At 35.4% G+C, this 19,838-nt stretch overlaps 1 protein-coding gene across 1 annotated transcript in view; it reads right to left on the reverse strand.

Annotated features, from left to right (window-relative positions):
- LOC150090854 (uncharacterized) overlaps positions 1-19,838 on the reverse strand; it is a 145,326-nt gene that overhangs the window by 109,443 nt on the left and 16,045 nt on the right. The window contains exon 2 of the mRNA XM_090375037.1: positions 7,479-7,714. The gene's annotated coding sequence lies outside the window, so the exon portion shown is untranslated. The remainder of the gene's footprint in view (positions 1-7,478; positions 7,715-19,838) is intronic.

A 19,838-nucleotide genomic window follows, 5' to 3' on the forward strand; every position in this document is an offset into this window, starting at 1 on the left:
TACATTACTTTCACGATATAAAATCGCAATCGGAAATCCTTACCTTCCGTATATCAGCCCCAATCCCTTCCGCCTTTTCGCACATGTATTATTTCCTATTTGATGCGCCTGACAAGATAGCCTTTTGGCTTGATGGGATTTGACAGTCCAGATTGTCACGGTTCACCTGCATGTAGACATGATACCAATAGCAACTGAAACATGTTATCGATTGTCACAAAGGCTATGACGATACAGTGCAAAGTAGCAAAAATATGATATTTAATTTTCAATATTCTTCACGAATGTTCGTATGTAAGAAAGTTGAATGTTTAAAACTGGGGTGGAAAATAATATGTGTGCAAACGCACATATGGTCACAAGTAACTGGCAATTGTAAGCGATAAATCTAGTAATAATATCGCTTACTGCTTTTAGCCCTAAAACTTTCTTAGTCTATCGCTTACTGCTTAATCGCTGAAAATAATAAATCTGAATAAATAAAATGTATTAAAATTCATAAACATACTGATAATGTATTTCGAAATTCAAACAACAACAACAACAAAAAGATTTTTTAGACCGTCTTCTAACTTGAAAGATCTTAAAATGAGATATATAAATGTCCAATTTGCTATTATCATATTCTTTAAATATTATCAGTTTTTACTTACTAATTTTTCTTGTTTTATAATTATCCCATGCTAATAATAGCTGCAGCTCTACACAACAACGATGAAACATATACTGTACTTTACGTAAGCTAAATTTAACACATATATTGAGTATTTTTAATGAGCCACTTAATTCTAACATCGACATTACTAACTGAACAAAAATTTACAAGTAAAAATGAGCGCCCCCACGCAATTTCGATTACAACATTGGGAATATTAAAAAAAATAATAATAATAATTGAAAAAAGTAGTTATATTTTTAAATAAAAATGAACACACAACGCAGGATTAAAAATTTCCTGGACCGAATTTTCCAAAATAATGATCTTGGATATTTACACTTTTTTTTCTCCCGTCTATTATTTACAGTAATTACAAGAAAGCTTCTTTGAAGTGTTTTTTTTTTTTTAAAAAAAAGGTTCCTTGATTACGTTCGTACTAGCAGCCATAACTTTTGCTTCACTGGAAATTTATCGTTCCTTTAATGAGTTTTTCAATTTGAAAAAAAAATAAAAATAACAATTTAATGGCGTTATGTCAGATGTTGAAAGGCAGCTACCGAATGTTTGGAAAGGTATTCAGAAATTATTATCGCACGATGAGCTGGAATAGGGTAATTTGCAATTTATCTTTTCTCACTGATCAGGTCTCTTCCTTCTGATTTCATCTCCCAAGCACGTAACGATTTATAATATGTATCTTATTAGCAGTATAGCCAGGTATAAATTCACAATGAATTATACCTTAGTAAAAAAAAAATAACTCTAACGTAAATTTACCTCTAGACTTATCAATCCGATTTTTTTTCTCCCCTTTCTGCACATCTATCACATGCAAGACTTATGTTTAGAAGATTGATGTTTTCTTTGCGGATCGTAAAGCCACCACGTTTCATCTCCCGTAATTACTGTGTTTTAGAAATCCTTGATCATGATAACAAATTTCATGTAGTTCTTCTGAAAGTTCGATTCTTGTTCCTGTCTATTCTGCCGTTACAAAAACATGGAAACAAAGAAGATGGATAGATATGGCAACTACCATACGATATTCCAACTTGAGTGGTAATATATTGTCGATAGATCTTTATTCAAAAAGCGATATCTTAAAAAACAACAATACAAAATTACTAACTGTAAGCAGCAGATAAAAAATAAATCTTTGAGCATGTGCAACCAAAGCGCAACCTATTGTAAAAATTGTAGAACTCTAGTTACTAAAATAAAAAAATAAGCATGCCTTATTCGATGCTCGGATATTTTTAAAAAATTCGGTCCGAGAACTTTTCGATCGTACCTTATATGTATAAATTGCCTTTCGTCCTATCAAATATCTGTTTCAATTAATAGATTAAATTATTAAGTTAAAACAAGGTGAAAACGCTACACGTCACACATTTAAGCTTTTCTTTATCTTCAAAACTTCATAACCTACCTTTCTGAAAATATCACAATGATGATTTGATTTTTGTAACGATCGTTCAATATCCCAATGGAAAGTCAGTAAACTGATCATCATAAGGGTGTTGTCGATGTGGTGGTTCCTGTAACCTTATCAGCAAAGGGTCAATCAACGTGTACGTTATGCACTGTTTACGCTCTCAGACAGGAAGTCAGTCTATTGTACGGTAATAGTATACACAATAGAGCACGTTTTGTACATAGATACAGATGTTTCCTTTCTATTTTCTAATCTGCTTTTCTGACATGAAATTGTCAACTGTTCTTCTCTAAGTGGAAGCATTCATGATGGTTTCAAACTGTTTTCTAATTAATTATAAATATGATTATAACTCGGACAACATACTGTTTCTGAGCGTATTCATATCTTATTACTAGATTTTAAATTTAATTAAATAACAACATGTTTTATTTTCTTCTAATCATAAGAAATACTAGACATCTACTTTTCGAATACAAAAGCACTCTATTTAATCAACTTTAGAGAATATAAGGGAAAGAATTTGTTGAAGCTGGATTCATGCAACTTACAACAAGATTACTTTTCCGCATATGCATTTTTCTGTAAAAGTTAAAAAAACAAACAATTTTTTACCTTTATTTTTCATGGTATAAACTCGTCGAAAAAATAATAATCATCTTACAAGATATTGCTTACCACATCACAGTTCAAAAATCGCATAATTTGAAACGAATCCCTTTGAATATGTGCATTACAGCACTTTTTCGGTTCATTTACAATTTCAAAGTCTGACTTCTCGTCCTTACAATATTTCGCATGATTTAAATTTAAATTTTTTTTTTTTTTCTATTTATACTCCGGCACGACAACCAAGTCAGTAGAGTTTACAATAAATCGTCAATACAAATATTTATCGTATTTAGTAGTCACGGGTTTGAACCCCGGTCCACTCAAGGAACGCGTGCTATGCACTTTCGCTCCTGACCACTGGGCTACGTCAGGCCTTATATTGTTGGCTCTCGCCACTAATGCTGTAGAAATTATTAGTGAGTTCCACTAGGGTTCTTAAATTATCATAACAGTTTCTGATTTTTTAAAAGAGATACTTCGAGAAAAGCTAGGTATATTCCCATCAAAAATTTACCATATTTTTGTCCGAATGAGTTGGAGTTAAGTATTAAGGGAAGGACCTCCACACTTAAGTCACAATGAAACACGAGCATGGAGGTCCTTCCCCTTAATATCTATTGTGCCACCCATCGAAATCTATTTTTGTCTATAAGCTATAGGTGTTCTACCGTCCATTTCCTGTTTGAAGGAAGAAAAATTTGAGTTTCTGGGATTAGAAAACAAGAACTATACATCCATCGCTTGAAACAGACTAACTCCTCGCGGAGTGCGTGAAAGTTCTTCCTTCCTGGACGAAAGTGTATTACAACGGAAAAAAAAATCAAGCTATTTCCAAGGATGCGAGTGAATAGCAATACTATCTACTTTTCGACCCGCGAGGTCAGTGAATGAAATAATTTTTATTGAGGCTTTAACAGAATGGTGGGTGAAAGTGATACACAAATCACACAATTTCTCATTGTTCAACAATTTTATAAATAACTGTATTTATTACATAATCAAGCAGAATGCAGAAATATAATACTTCGATAGAGATCAGTGTATTATGTCTGCAGAAGCGTGTGTTCATAGTCGATTTGCATTTTAGCCTGAAAACGACTAATTACAACTTTTAGTGAAAAGCATTTGAATATTTTCTCTAATCCAGTAACGTAACTGGATTGGGGGTGAACACATGCTGTCATAAATGAAGGGTCCTTTGCTATAGATCGAGCCCCCTCTTTGCGATAATGATATGTAAGCGCTCTTTCACAGATTTTTATATGGGTGAGGCTGTTGTTGTTGTTGTTTGGTTTTTAGGAGCATTAGCAACTAAGGCCATATTGCTCCGGAATATGCGGTGGTCATTCCTTGACCTTTCCGCATCCTCCATATTTGGTGGTGACGGGCTCGAACCCCGGTCTAATCAAGAAGCGTGTGGTACGCACTGCTGCTCCTTCCCACCTGGCTACGGAGACGCCCTTGGGTGAGGCTAAAAGAGTGATTATGTAAACCATAAAGACGCAGGGAAATTTTAGGAAACATTTCCCAGGGGGAAAAGGGGGGAATCTTATGGTGTGGAAAATACGGTAATTTGTAAATTGATAATTTTTGATCTCCTTAGATTTTCGAGCAGCCAATACTCTTTAGGCAATTTGAGCAACCACATATAAACAGGCATTGTCCTGTATGTAGTATTCGGTATCACTTTTACTCTTATTTGAAGCACTTATCACGATCAATATCAAAAATTTTCAATAAATAATCATTATAAAATTAATGGAGTAATAAGTGGCTGCCCGTGTCTTGCATCGTTTGCGTCGCAATGATCGCGCCAATGTTCAAATCAAACGAACAGGAAAATCATGTAAGTAAACAATTGCACCCGCTTTTTAAAATTTGTGATGACCGTTGAAGACAGCTGGTTGTATTGTATTCAATAAAAGACTTCGTAAGGAGTTTCTGAAGCAACACCTTTGACTTAGGGTTCTACCACCATCCACAATGAATTTATTATTAACTTTTCTGTCCACAAGAATCATGCCAGTTCCCTACAGGACAGGGTCTTGTGGATTCAGTGCCATGCTGGCTGCATACAGTGGCCCAACATTCAGTGGCAGGCCCAGGATTTTTGAGTCAGCAGTTGCTCTTTAAAAGTTGCATCATACCCACCACTCTATTGAAATTTTATAATGAAACTATGCATTGATAACGCAAGCTGTAAGATGTTCTCGAAGAGACATTCACCCAATGAGTTTAAATAGAGAGCAATAGGTAGGATGGATGCTGACATGGTTTAAAGCAGAGTTCATATGACTTCAAGTGAATATATCTTATGCAAGTTTCGAGCTGGTTTATTAATAGAAAATAATGTTGGTGAATTGCTTCACCTGAAAGAGGTAAAGATGAAAAGAAGCTTCGCTCTTATAAAAACTGTAGTCGTTGGTTATCAATCGAAAAATAATTAACCGTGATTAGAAATATGGATCTTTTGTCATCAGATTTATTACTAAAGATAGCAAATCTTTATTATAAATGCCAAGATACACTTGTGAATGGCCTTGAATATGACAATTTATTTAGAGTATGGAATTAAAAAAAAAAAAGAAAAATTATGCAGGTCTATTGCTTGACGAATAATTCTGATATTCTGAATAATTATGATCTTCATCAAAATTATTCTTGAATTATAATTGAAAAATAATGAAGCTGACGACTTCGATCACAGAATACCATAAGTAATACCCTGTTGCTATCGTAATTAACATCATGTTTGCGAAGACGTTTTTTATCTGAACCGAATAACACAAATGTAAAAGTTGAGACTCCAATACTCCAGTACTTTTATTTTTATCAACGTACTGTTTATTTTACAGGTACGTTTTTCTGTTTCTAACCCTCTCTGTGTTACCAATTTGCTAGTTGCACGGGAGTTTTTATATATTTTTTCTCATTAAACTGTTGTTGTTCTCTTATATGTTACAGGTCTTCATGTTACAGAAAGTTTTCAATTTATTAAAAGTTTCGATAAAAAATTATAAATAAACCGTGACGTTGATGTTGTAGTAGACGCCGATGCTCCTAAAACCATATTGCTCCGTGTATATTATCTAAATTGCGTGTGTTCTGAGGTCAATTTTCTATCTGCTGGACGAATAACCCGAGTTTCCGGGAAAAAAAACCATGCTACCATCGCCTGAGACCGACAAACTCAGCCACGTTGTGTAAAAAGGCCCATAAAAATTTCTCCAGTCATTGACAGGACTCGAATTCAGGTCTTTTCCATCCGGTGTGGGGAGGACGGAGTAAACCGTGGATATACACTATGATAAATGTGGCTTGAGTGTAAATATAACAGTTGAGTTGCCTGGCTGGAAGTACACAAGGAAACATAGTGATCTCATAAATCCAAGCTTTTATTTCAGAAAGTAAGTAAAATAGCTGTTCGATTCGTCCATGGGTACAATGTGTGTATTTTCGCAGAGGTAGTCGATAAGGGACGGCCTTCTATGAATATGCCTTTTTCTTTATACCGATTGATAAAAATTGCCAAGTTAGGGTGGCATAAAATCTATCTGGTAGTCATGGATCTACCCTAGATAAAATGTTTATATTGCTAGAAATAAGTCAATAACACAAGAATAAAAAATAAAATGAATTTATAAACATACCATGTTAAAATGCTATGCTTAAAATGTGCAAGGAATTTGTTCCTTTGCTATAGTACACTGGTGTGGCAAAACTTAAGGACCAACACTATTTCTAAAGGTTACAACGACAAAATCTTTACTTAAGGTATTCTTTACTGATAAGAGTAGATTCAGTCTCAGCAGCGATTCTGGACGTCAGCTAATCTGGCGAGAGGTTGGCACACGGTATCACCCCGCAAACATCACCGAAAGGGATCGATATGGCGGTAGAGGTGTTCTCGTCTGGGGAGGCGTTATCTTGGATGGACTTACACAACTCCAGATGCTGGAAGGCGGTACTGTACTGAGGTAATCCTTCCCCATGTGCGTCTGTTCCGAGGTGCCATTGGCCCCGAGTTCGTGTTTATGGATGATAACGCCACACCCCATCGCACTGCAGCTGTTGATATGCTTTTGGAAAGTGAGAACATTGGTTCGTATGGATTGGCCTGCCCGTCCCCTCCCCCCCACGATCTAAATCCCATCGAACACATATGGGACGCTCTGGGGAGACACCTAGCGGCACGTCCACACCCACCAGAAAATGTTCACCAGCTGAAGATGGCGCTGACAGAGGAATGGACGATGTTGCCGCAAGAACTTATCAACAACATTGTTCTAAGTATGGACAGGCGGTGCAAAGCCTGCATCGACATTAGGGGTGGCCATATCTCCTACTGAGGACCACCTCTTCCCTTTGTTCCGTCTTTGGCAGTGATGCATCTGTATCATGGCAGCCAGTGCTACGTTGTCATTTTTGAATAAAGTCCCTCTGTACCGGTTTGTTTCCGTTGTTGTGTCGGTGTTGTTTCCTTCATCATTTCTGTACCTTATGAGGTTCCTTTGATATGCTTTTCCCATATCCAGGCCACTCCTATGAGAAGCTACAGGTGAAAACCTGACTGGTCCTTAAATTTTGCACACCAGTGTAGAAACTGGCTGGTTGAAGCAAATGCACCTTTCCTATTTTCTGATTTTATCTAAAACAAATTAAATAGATAACTAATTGAATTTTATTTCATAGAGATAACAAAACCCAAGTAAATTTAGTTATTCGTTACATACCTTACGAACTTCACCTTCGAAATGATTTATATCTTCTTACCTCTAGTGTTTCTTCTTGTTTCTCCTTCACTCAAGCAAACATTTGCTAATTATTTTAGCACTGTAAGTAGTTCTTACCCATCCATCAATTGGGATAGTTGTTAGGGCAGTGTCTGGGAGAAAGCAGTAGGAATCTGTAGAAAGGTTAGTGGATGCATTTTCAAGGGTCGCCCGTCTGTCTCAAGGTAAACCTGGAATGTGTGCTATCCCAAATAGCTGCTCACCAAGATCTGTCAACTGAAATCGTACAAGAAAGGAAACATATTTCTATTTATAATCCTCAAAATTGCTAGTAATATATGCGGAACTGTAAATATTTATGAAGCAATTTACATTGTTGATTTTAGACAAAATTTAACTAAAATTTCAGTTTTTGGCTACATTATAATTCAATTCGTATATTTTGACATGAGTATCAGTTATTCGTGTATTTTGACATGAGTATCAGTTATTCGTGTATTTTGACATGAGTGTTCACTTACCGTGCTCTTGAAAATCATCATCACGAATGATACAAATGTTATTATTCGTACTGCACCCCACGAATAAGAGAAGATTAATTCTTAATTCTCTAGTTTTAGTGGGATGAACTTTTCAAAGATAAAAATAAACGAAGAAAGAAAGCTTTCTTTCTTTCTTCATTTAGTCGTAACAAAAAAGCATTCGCTGTTTGCCCAGAAAGAATACGTAGGTCACCAGTTGTGGAACTCTGTTACAATGGAATATTAATCAAAGTGGAAACCTCCTGGTATTACGCAATTTTTGCGCGTCGATGATAAACAAATTTCCTTGAAACCTAGTTCCAGGATATTTATTAATATAATATACTGAAATATAATCCACTTTCACTACATTGTATGCCGTGTATCATATTAACTTAAAAAAAAACCAACTATTTTTAAGTTAGCTATGAATTGATATATTTTATATAGATATATTGATATAAAATGCTTTTTTTAAAAAAAAAAAAAAAAAAAAAAAAAAACTTCTTTTTTCCATAGCTTTCTATATATTTTTTTTCTATTAAATTATTCTTTAAATAATTTCATTTATTTCTAAAATTAAAATAATAGTTATTTTACTTCTGTAAATTTTACTACTTTAAATGGACCTGTAGATTCATTTAAACCCTCGAGAATTTATCTCCATTCAGACTCGATACTAATTATGCCTTCGATACTAATGCTGTTATACGCGTCATTGTGGGTAGCACAATTGGTAAAATCGCCGTCCTCCCCCTCCCCCTCGCCGGGTGGAAAAGACCCGAGTTCGAGTGCCCGTCGATGACGTGAAGAATTTTTGTGGGCCCTTTTCACAATGTGGCTGAGTTAGTTGGTCTCAGACCCCACTCGGATTTTTCGCTCAGAAAACAGAAAATCGACCACAGAACACACTCAATTTTCAGACAGTATACATGGAGCAACATGGTCTTAGTCGCTGATGCTCCTAAAACCCAATAACAACAACAGCTATTATAGGCTGCTCGACAAAATTAACAGAACACGTAGAAAACGTGGTGCAACTCTGCAGTTTGCAATGAAACAGAACAAAATTTGGTATGATGGTACACCGATGTAATGATGAATCGAGGAGATAGCGAGAAACTTCGGACAGGTATAAGGGACATTTATAGGGATTGTATATGAATTATCAAAAAGATCACATTACAGAAGTCGATACAAGATGCTCGAAAATATGGTCCCATGTTATCAGTACGGCGTATGATCCCCTCTAACGGATAAACAGGTCTGATAGCATTGAATCATGCTCGATATAAGGTGTCTATAAGATTCTGCGGCAACAAATCCCATTCTTCCACCAGCGCAGACCTTTGCTCATCAAGTGACCGAGGAATAGGTTGTCGTCGTGCAATGTACGTCCCACACACGCACGATCGGATTTCAGTTTTGTGATTGTGCCGGCCATGGCAGTCGTTCGATATCTTCAATTTCAAGATATTCCTCCACCACTTGAGATATATGTGCAGTGGCGTTGTTGTGCATGAAAATAAACTCTGGGCCAACCGAAACCTCTAAAACGTCGCACAATGGGTTCAAGAATCTGTTCTCGGTACCTCTGCGCAGTTACGGTACCGCTATCAAAAACGTAAAGAGGGGTGTGGCCGTTGATCATTATTCCTTCCCAAACGAGAACACCGCCTCCCCTGTAAATGTCCCTTTCTCTGATGTTGGAAGGATGGTACCGCATTCCTCGTTGTCTCCGGATGAATAGCCTCTAGAATCTGTTTGTAGGCTAAAACGGGAATCATCAGAAAACAAAACTATACTCCATTTGTCAGGGCCCCAAGTCACGTGTTCATGACACCAGTTTCGACGAGCTCTGCGGTGATTTGGGGTTTATGGGATACGAACCCTGGCTTTCTTGCGTAGAGTCCACTTGAATTGAATCTTCTAACTAGTTCGGTTGGAAATGTTTTTAACTGTAACTGCAGCAACCTCAGGAGATAGTTGATGACAGGACATCGTAGAGTTCGTCTTGCTGTTAAAGCCAGATAATGGTCTGTTCTGTTTGATGTAGCCCTCGAGCCACCTTGGCTAGCTCTTCTTATAATGGTTACTGTCTCCTGAAATTGCTTCTATAGTGCGGAGATGACACTGCGTGACACGTAAGTCAACATGCCACTTCCGCCTGCGACTGCCCAGCTTCTAATCGTCCAACGTCCTGCCATCTCAAAGAATAATCTAAACGACGATGACTTGCATCTTAAGTACTATAGATGTGGCTATCCTACTGAGCAAGCCAAAAAAAATAGGAATGAAGTGATGTGATCGCAACCTGGTGTTTTTATAAGGATGAATAATTTGCATAATGTGCGCGTCTGTAAGGTGATAGACCGATTTCTATTGGATACTTCGAATTTGCATGCCAAAATGCGTATTATATCAAATATTCACTTTCAGCAACACTACTGTTGACAATAAAATATTCACGAAAAGCATTTTGTTCTGTTAATTTTGTCGAGCAGTGTACTTAACGCGTTTAAAATGTCGATTTTGACAAGGATTTTGCTAAAACCTTTTTGTTTTTGGGTAAAACGATTTATTCTAAAACGCCTTTAATGTTATTTACTATTTGGATTTATTAACGTGTATCTCAGAAACGTGGTATGTTTAAGATGCACAGAATATCATTATGAAATTCTCACCTTTATCTTGTTTCTTTATGGACGTTATCACTTAATGTATTTCCGCTTTAAGTCTAACATTTCAGGAATTCGTCTGTAGTTTTAAGTTGTGCCTCACCGTAAGTCGAGATACTGATGTCCCTTTGTCTACTTCATCATTCCCTGAATAGCAGAACGTATGAAAGCCATCCCATTAAGTTGCAGTTACCCAAATAGGTTTTGAAGGGCATCAACTTTCATTTGTTTATCCGAGCAGTTGAATACAAGTAAATACTTGTATTTACTTTGCCTTCGGCGAAGGAATAGAAGTATTTAAAATGAAGCCAAGTCAGTTTATACCAAACGTGATCGTAAAAACTTAATCATTCGAAGAACTTGAATGAAAAATTGAAATATTTAACAATTGCATAGGAATAAAATAGCAAATTTTCACTCGAATGTTTAAAATAATTATGTATTATTTAATTCGCAAGCTTTTGTTTAATTTAAAAATTAAATAAAATTTTACACGGAACAGATTTTGAATTACTAAAGAACAGCCTCTCAGAAAGTGGTTATAACCTTATATAGCGATATTGGTCCACACTAATTTATAAACATTTAAACTAGTTTGAAAGATAGAAATCTATTCAAGCATGGAGATATGCGAAGGACTTCAAGAAGGCCGACTTCCTTTCCTGTGGTTTTATATTGCTATTTGCGTTGGCAGCTGTTTAACAAGATTAAAATGAGGTGAGAGAGAGAGAGAGAGAGATCACATTAAATAAAATATTCAACCGAATTCAATCAATTGATTTTTCTATTCTTCTAACGACAATTTAAGAATTCATCTGGTATTAATACTTTGATGCATATCCTTGGAGGAGCGTGGGGGGGGGTATGTAATAGTGGTCTGACCATGAGCAGACAATCTAACACCCACCGCCAAATAATTACTTTGACTTGGGTGTGGATATGTCCGTAAGTCCTTGCTGACTCTGAGTATCGACGCTGTGATGGGCAAAGATAACCTCCGGGGTCACAGACGGCTTCACGCCTGATGACCTTGAACAGCAACGGTACTCCAAGCCATAGCCGGTGACGTTGTTTCTTCCCTAGAGTTGCATGACATCACGGTGCTATAACTCAGCATCCTACATTGACCAACCTGATTATACTATGACGGCTTTCATTGACGTAGTTGTCCGTATTTTAACGAGACATTACACAATTAATCTATTCTCTTTTTCTAACCCTTGGTTTTCATTAATAATTTTGCTTTAGGGCTTTAAATATTCAAATATAATTTCTTAAAGACGTTTAAACAGGTTTAAGAAGCAACACCATTGTGTTTTTCAAACAGTTTGGAGTTACGTTGCTTTTCTTTTTAGCGGCTCTGCCTGTTACGTAATTCAGCATTATCCAGGTAATTAGTGTTTTTCATACCGATATAAAAAGTGAAAAAGCCACATAATTTAGATCAAAAGATTTTACTATCTATATTCAAGAAAAGAAGTCCCTGAACAATACGAGAACAAAATTACACGCAAAAAAAGCAAATCCTATTTTCTTCCTGACTTGAATATCATGTACACAACATTGTAATTAAACGTCCGTATTCAACTTTATATTATCAATAACTAACATCCGTATGATTATATCAACTTTTAGCCTTTAAGGCTAAAATCTTGGCAGGATCTATTTTATAATAAGCAATACATTTTTCACACAATTTCGCGGCACTTTGAATTTTTTAGAGGTTATGTTTGCAGTTTTGAAGACTTTTGACAAAAGATTATTCATAGAGAGAGATAATTTGAAATATTTAAATTCCACTGTGGTCACTGTGCTGTACTGCAAAACATATCCTGTTCTATAACTTCCCATAATGGAACAAGTATTCGTTTGCGTGTTGGCAACGCCCTCGTGGGTTGTATAGTGATTCGATCTCTGTTCCTTACGTCTTATGAAAAAAAAAAAGGATTACCTTTAAATCCTGCTGATGCGGAAGGAATAGTTAAGAATTTTACTAATTTTTTAAAGATTTTTTAAAAAAATTCTGTTTACACTCCGGCACAACCCCATGAAGACAGAGATCTACACGAATATTACCGTATTTAGTAGTCAAGTGGGCTTGAACCACAGTCATCAAAGGGCGTGTATTGCATCGTCGTGCTTGACCACTCAGCTAGCGATTTATTACAATAATCCTTGTTAACCGATTTGAGATAACGTGGTTTTGTATTCGCATACTAAAATTTTCCGATCCGCTTCCCTCAGTCCATTTTTAAATAAAACAATAGTTATTGCTCCCGTCTCCCTTAGATCTTGGGGGGAGTTAGTAGGTACTGTAAAGGGACCGAATTTGTTTAAGAGCTAACTTCTTAATTGCTGACTTGTTGGAACCATATATACAGTTCTGCGCATGGACTTGTGGCCTCTGTAGATTTTTTGACTATTTATTTTTCCAGGCCATATTTTGAAGTAACATATTTCCAGGCCATATTTTTGAAGAGTAACATGTTTTTGTAGGTTAACATTTATTTTACCTCTTATTATGATTTCTAAACGTTTAATAAGTGCTGAAAGTGAATGCGTGAAAAAGCAAGCAAAGGACATTGGAACAGAAGTTAAAAGTACATACTTAATGGACTTCGTTTTCATGTTGTGTAAATCAAAACGTTTACTGTATTTTTTATCATATATTTTATTGGAACATTTATTGTTTTCTCCCTAATCCCCGTATTGTTTAGGGGATTTTAGTCTTGTATCTCCGGCAATTGGAGAGGGATTCCTGTACAAAATAGCATTATCGATGAAAAACTTGATTTGGTTTCCCAATTAAATTTATATGCAGATCTATTGTATCTTGTCTATGCGTGTCATAATTTTTAAGTCATATTTTGCATAATTTGTAAAACCATAATTATTGCTTAGTTACTTGTTTATGCAATTTGTATTCTGATCTTGGTTTCGCAAAAGTGTGTACTTCAGCTGCGTTTCAATAAATATTATTGAATTCTTTGGATCTCTTAGCTAATTGTAAGCGTAAATTTTAATAGTTAAACCAGGGTAAGCAATCTTTTTCACTGTGAGTGCTATTTCTGCTCATCACAACTAGAAAAATCGTCAGTGTAACCGAATTATAATAAAATTAATACTGACATTTTAGTGAAGCAATCAAATGCCATTAACATCTGATTGCACATAATTCAGGTCAGCACAGCTTGATCTACACAATAAAACAAAAAAGGTCAAAATCATTAAAATAGGACAAAGAGAAGGTAAATGCCTCTCTGGAGGTTTATGTCCCTTCCTGAAAATAATTGGATCAATAATGAGGCTTGTAAATATAACTGAGGGGAGGGTGTTTTGAATTGATCATTTTCCAACTTTTTTTTCACATTTGCAGCACATTAGCCGGGAAAACAGTAACTTTTACTTTGCATTTTACTAAATAAGTGTGTGATTATTTGTAATTTCAAATAAAATTATTTAAGTGTTTTGAGGTTTTACAATAAAGTTATATTTTATAAGCAAAGAACATTAAAGCAGCGAAGCAGAGCGAGACTGGCAATCATATTAATCACAAATATCCTTTAAAAAAAAAAAGGGGAGAATTTTCATTTATGGATCATTAAAGCTGATTTTCATTTTTTTTTTTTTTTTTTTTAATCTTCCTTTCCATAGCCGTCTGATCTCTTCATCGGTTCATTTCAAAAGGATTTGCAGTTTATTGTCGTTCTGGTTGGTTGCATGCTGGACTTGACTGGGAGTATTTTTTCACATGTCATCTGTGTCTGTCTACTTTCACTGCTGGTGTTTTAATAACTAAAATTTGAGAGGAAGCAATGGTTCGTGAAAGCAACATCTTGAAACAGAGTGGCGCAATGTTTGTAATTACAACAAAAGGGAAAAAATGGACTTTATCGTTGACAGCATTGAGATAAATAAAAAAAGGAAAGGAAAGACCTATTTGAAAAAAGAAAGTTAAGACCAGTTTTATTGTTTGCCTTTGGAAGATGTTGAATAATTGTTTGTTGGTGAAGGTTGCCACTACATTACTATTGGAGTACTCTTCAAGCGTATGATGTAGGACAGCATGGAGGTCATCAAAGGAGACAGGAAGCAAGTACTTTGACCAGGGAGGTTATTTCAGCATCACAATTCGATAAATTGAACTCTGCTCACTTTCAAAAGACATCATGTAGCCTATTGTTTATTTAAAAAAAATATTTAGCAGATAATGAGAAATCAGGAGAACATAAGTAGTGGTTCAAAGGATTTATTAGAACCTTCATCAAAGTGAGTCCTAAACCACTATTTTACGATTTACATTTTCGCCATTTTATGTTTTTATTGGTTCCAAAACAAAATCCGGTAATTATTAAACTCTCCTTAAAATTACGTGTTTGGTTACTTTCTGTGTCCTGAAGCGTGCATTCATCTGCCACGTTTTATCATCACAAAAATAAATAAATAAAAAACTATGGCTATGGTTTGATACCTGGCTAGATAGCGCACTTACAGTCTACCTATTACTGTTGCTGACATTTACATATCCACTCTACTTTTGCTGTTCTGGTTTTTACATATACGTTCAGATGAAACTTCTAACAAATTATTCTACAGAGATTTCAGGAGATTACATGTTTGGCTTCAATAAACATTACTTTGGAAGATGTAATCTATGATAATGAAATTCACTCGGATTTAAAGGTTCACAGAATTCTTTGACCGTAAAAGGGGTTCATGGGCAATCTGATAGTAATAATAATAATAATATAAAAGACGGTCGGCGCTACAAATGCTCTTTTTCAAAACATGCTTCGATTGGTACAGTTATTTACCAAGGTCTTTTAGTGCCATTTTCAAAAATTAACGAAAGATGTAATTTGGGATAATAAAAATGCGCTGAACGGAAATGTGTAACCTCGAAGACTGTTGCAGTTTATGTTCTGAGCCAAATTTTGAACTAAGGAAAATCTAATTAAGCAAAAGCTATAATATTACAGTTGTTGGAAAAAAGTCAACTTATTTTCTTTTAATTTAGATGCAGCCTCCTTTTTTATGGGAACAGAATTAAATACATTCAACTGAATTTAACCGCCTTCCAAATTTCTTCAAATTATCATTATTGACCAACAATATAAAACGACCAATTTCAGAATTCATAGCTATTAGCTCCCATTCTAATTCTATAAATATCCGATGGCCGTCCATTTCGCAAAATTTGGACCATTCAAACTGGACAAAAAAAAAAAAAAAAAAAAAAAATCGAAAATTTCGACTTGCCCTTAACTCAGTGCTCTATCTTTGACAGCATTGACCTAATTTATTGGTGCAGAGTACTGTGCCAATCTCTTTGGAGACGTTTCGTTCGGCTTAGGAATTGCAATTCCTCATTTTAAATGGTATAATCTGTTTATATTACCATATAAACTGTATATTAACTTTTTTTCTAGCTATTTTATATTAATTCCTACCATTATTTGCCGTGATAGGTACTTGTTTTTTTTTTTTTTTGTATTCAAAAAAGATTTCATTCATTATCATTGTGCTAATTATTATAGACTTTCCTTTGTATTTCTTTTTAGTGTACAAATTTTTAACATCTTTGAACTGGGCTTACTTTTTGTTACATGATATGAATTATAAAGGATTAAAGGCCATCCGTGCAGTTATAAGTCTATAATTGTATCCTGCAGGTTAGTGATTATGGCACAAGGTTATTTATGTAGGTCCACGGATACTTTATTGTCTCTCACTGTCCCCTTGGGATGAGCCCATGAAAATCTAGTACTTGAAAACTAGTTTTTTGCTATTTACTACCAGGGGTATCATTCATGCTAGCCTCAGGTACTTTTTTTTCATATAACGTAATCGTTACATTCTCAAGGATGAGAAATTTAGCTACCAGCCATCATGAAAAGTGAAACTTTTCCTTATTGATACTGAGATATTCATAGAATTCAATTAGATAATTAAATAATATTAGATTTATGATCAAATAACTTACGACCATAAAGAAAAAGGCTTAATTTAGTGCAAAGCAAGTGCCAGAGAATGAAATATAACTGTGAACACACGTCAAGTCAAAACTACTGAAAGCGAAAATGGAAGTGAAGTGAAGGTCCGTGTATGAATGGTCAGTATATTGTGTCTGTAAACTCTATGCGTTTTATACTGATTTGTTTGTTTTGCTAGAGACAAACAAATCAGTATAAAGCAGGAATTTTTTAGGAGAAAAACTGTGCACCTGACTAAGATCGACTAACTTGGCCAAGGACTGAATAAATCTCATAAAAATTCCTCCCATCTCGACGCGATGTAAAGCAGGGTTCCTTCCGTATGGTGTGAAAGAGATCAAAACGCGGTGTTGAAGATGAGGGCAGATTAATTCCTAACAAACAACATTCCTAAACATCAGTTCTTTTTAAATTAATAAGTCTACTTGCATACAAAATGCGGATGTCATTTCTAGAAATGTATTTATCGTTTTAAAAAAAAAATATCCGAACCGGCCTATAATTTAGAGTATAATGCAAACACAAGAAATACACAATAATTAAACTGAACAAATTAAGGGTTCATAAACTAAAATGGATGGACAATGTAGCACACACATCAGAGGAAAATAGTTTAAAAAATAGTGAAACAGGGTACTTATATGAAAAACTCAGAAACGAATTAACTCAGAGGAACGAAGACCTAGCTAATAATTGGAGGATTCAGTTAAAAGAAAAAGTTGGTCTCTAAAAGATATGATAAAAAGTATGCCAACACTTAGAAGAAGAAGAAGAAGAAAAAGAAGAGAGTGAGGAGAGGAACTCTGAATGTGATGAATTTTAATTACCATTAATTGGTCTATATAGTTAAAGACTACCATTGAATGAAAGCAGATGCTGAAGATCATCGAAGGTGATACCATACGACGTCTGTATTTTTGCGTTTTAACATTCCAGTGCTGTTAGTCGATTCATCGTCTCACTGGTCAAGGGACATTTAAAACAATTTCATCTTTTCTGATGAGTGCCGACTTATTCGAATGGTTTTCAAACATTTGTACTATTGTTTCTGTTAAAAGCAGCGGAATAACCAGCAATTTTGTTTTGTGGTTGAAGAGATGTACTATAGAGGTTGATGAGAATTTCCGTCTGTGCATCTTTCTTATAAGTAGACTTAATTTTTACAAGTAAAGTTTCATTCAAAATCCTAGAGCAGTGGTTCCCAAACTACTGAGATTTACAATTTTATTTTGCGGACCCCCTTCAAAAAAAGAAAACCCAGTATGAACACTGGGTTTTCTGAAAATAAAATTCAAAGTTTAATGTGCGAAACAACTCAACTTTATTCTTATTTTTATACAGATACATAATAATAACTTTATTTATCATCAATTTGCTATACATAGAAGGAATAATTTGAAATATGTATACAATTATATACACTAATCGTATCGAAAATAAGTAATAAAACTATTATTTTTAGGCACCCGAATAATTAAATTCATCTGCCGTGCTGTGTCTTATGTCTGTTAATTGCATGTGTTCTATGGTCGATTTGTCTGCTTTCTGGACGGAAAACTCCAGTTTCTGGGGAAAAAACCTTGTTATCTACCTGAGACCGACTAACTCAGCCACGGAGTGAAAAAAGCCCATTAAAGTTCCTCGCGTCATCGACGGGATTCGAACTCGGGCCTTTTCCACCCAGTGTGGGGAGGACGGTGACGATACCACTGTGCTACTCGTGCAGACTCGAAAATAAGTAATGTTCTATGACGAAGTTTGTTGTGATTCTATCAGTATATTTTTTAGGAAAATCAACACATATTACTTGATACCTTCTGAACGTTTCGGGGACCCTCTGGAACTAATCTACGGACCCCTCAGGGGTTCGCGGACCCCAGTTTGGGAAACGCTGTCCTAGAGTAATGGGAACTGACTGTAGGGACAGAAAAGAAAATAGAAAAATGACGAAATAAAATAAAGGAAATAGAAGAGTAGAGTACTTTGTGGATAATTTAATCAGAGGACGACTACCCAACACAATAATCAAATAAATATAACTACTTTTCCATTTCTTGGTAGGGTATTGCTAAGGTAACCAAATGGTCGCTCCTGTACAGTAGCAAAAGACAACCAGTTAGAAGAAAGAGATTCCATAGAACAGGAAAAATGTTTTTACATATGCGTATTCTTAAAAATCCTCCTAAAAAGATCTTTCTGTTTAATTGCATTTATTTACCAAAATACATAACACATGTCAATACGGCTGGTGTTTCTGATCTCAGCAGTCCTGGGAGAATTTAAATTATGCCTAAACGTTTTTCAGTTGTGCTCGATCGGTATCCAAAACATTTCGTAGTCATGGTTGTAAATGTTCCACTACTCCAGCAAGGTTTCTTCATCGATGCTTTTCGCCTGTATGTTAACATTTCTTTTTTCTTTTTTTCAGATCGGTAACTGTATGGATTGTTTCTGTAAACAGTATCGTTCAGAACATCCCATAAAAAAGTCACATAAGTTCAGATCCTGGAGATTACGGTGGCCATGACTATCCATACCAGAAACCTGTATGTAATGATTAAACAAAACTCGGTCGTGAAAATACTCATTGCGAACTACTCATTGCGAAAATACTCGTTGCGAAAATACTCATTGCGAACTACTCGTTGCGAAAATACTCATTGCGAACTACTCATTTCGAAAATACTCGTTGCGAAAATACTCATGGCGAACATCCCATATAGCATTTGTTTTGCGCGGTAGAGTTCTATTCTGTTGAAAAAATCCTCAGTCTAAACATTTCTTCTTGTTAACACGTAGTTATCCAAGAGACTGTCCACTGTAATCATCAATGCATGATTTATGATCTGCAACGTTCGATCATGATGTGAAAAGAACTTGTCCTCCCCACACACAAAAAGAAAGAAGTCCATGAACGTTAAACTAAGTCTGAACTTGGAGGAAATTTCACTGGTGAACAGCAAGCCTGCCCAAAGCTTTATACATTTAGAAGAGCATTTTTCATCAACGCAGTCGTTTCAGCCTAATGACAAAACGTGACAGTGTCTGCTGAAACAGAAATTGAGCCATAGTAGTTGATAGTCAAGATGGAACAGTTAAAATGAAACCATTAAGACACGAACTGAGCATAATGAACGAAGCAACATTTTCAGATATTGCATATCACTTCCATAACCACAATTGGCTTTGCCAAAGAGCCATCCTGGCA

Source organism: Mastigoproctus giganteus, chromosome 1 (genome assembly GCF_048544385.1).
Source record: "Mastigoproctus giganteus isolate SK-2022 chromosome 1, ASM4854438v1, whole genome shotgun sequence".
In the NCBI taxonomy this organism is placed as follows: domain Eukaryota; kingdom Metazoa; phylum Arthropoda; class Arachnida; order Uropygi; family Thelyphonidae; genus Mastigoproctus; species Mastigoproctus giganteus.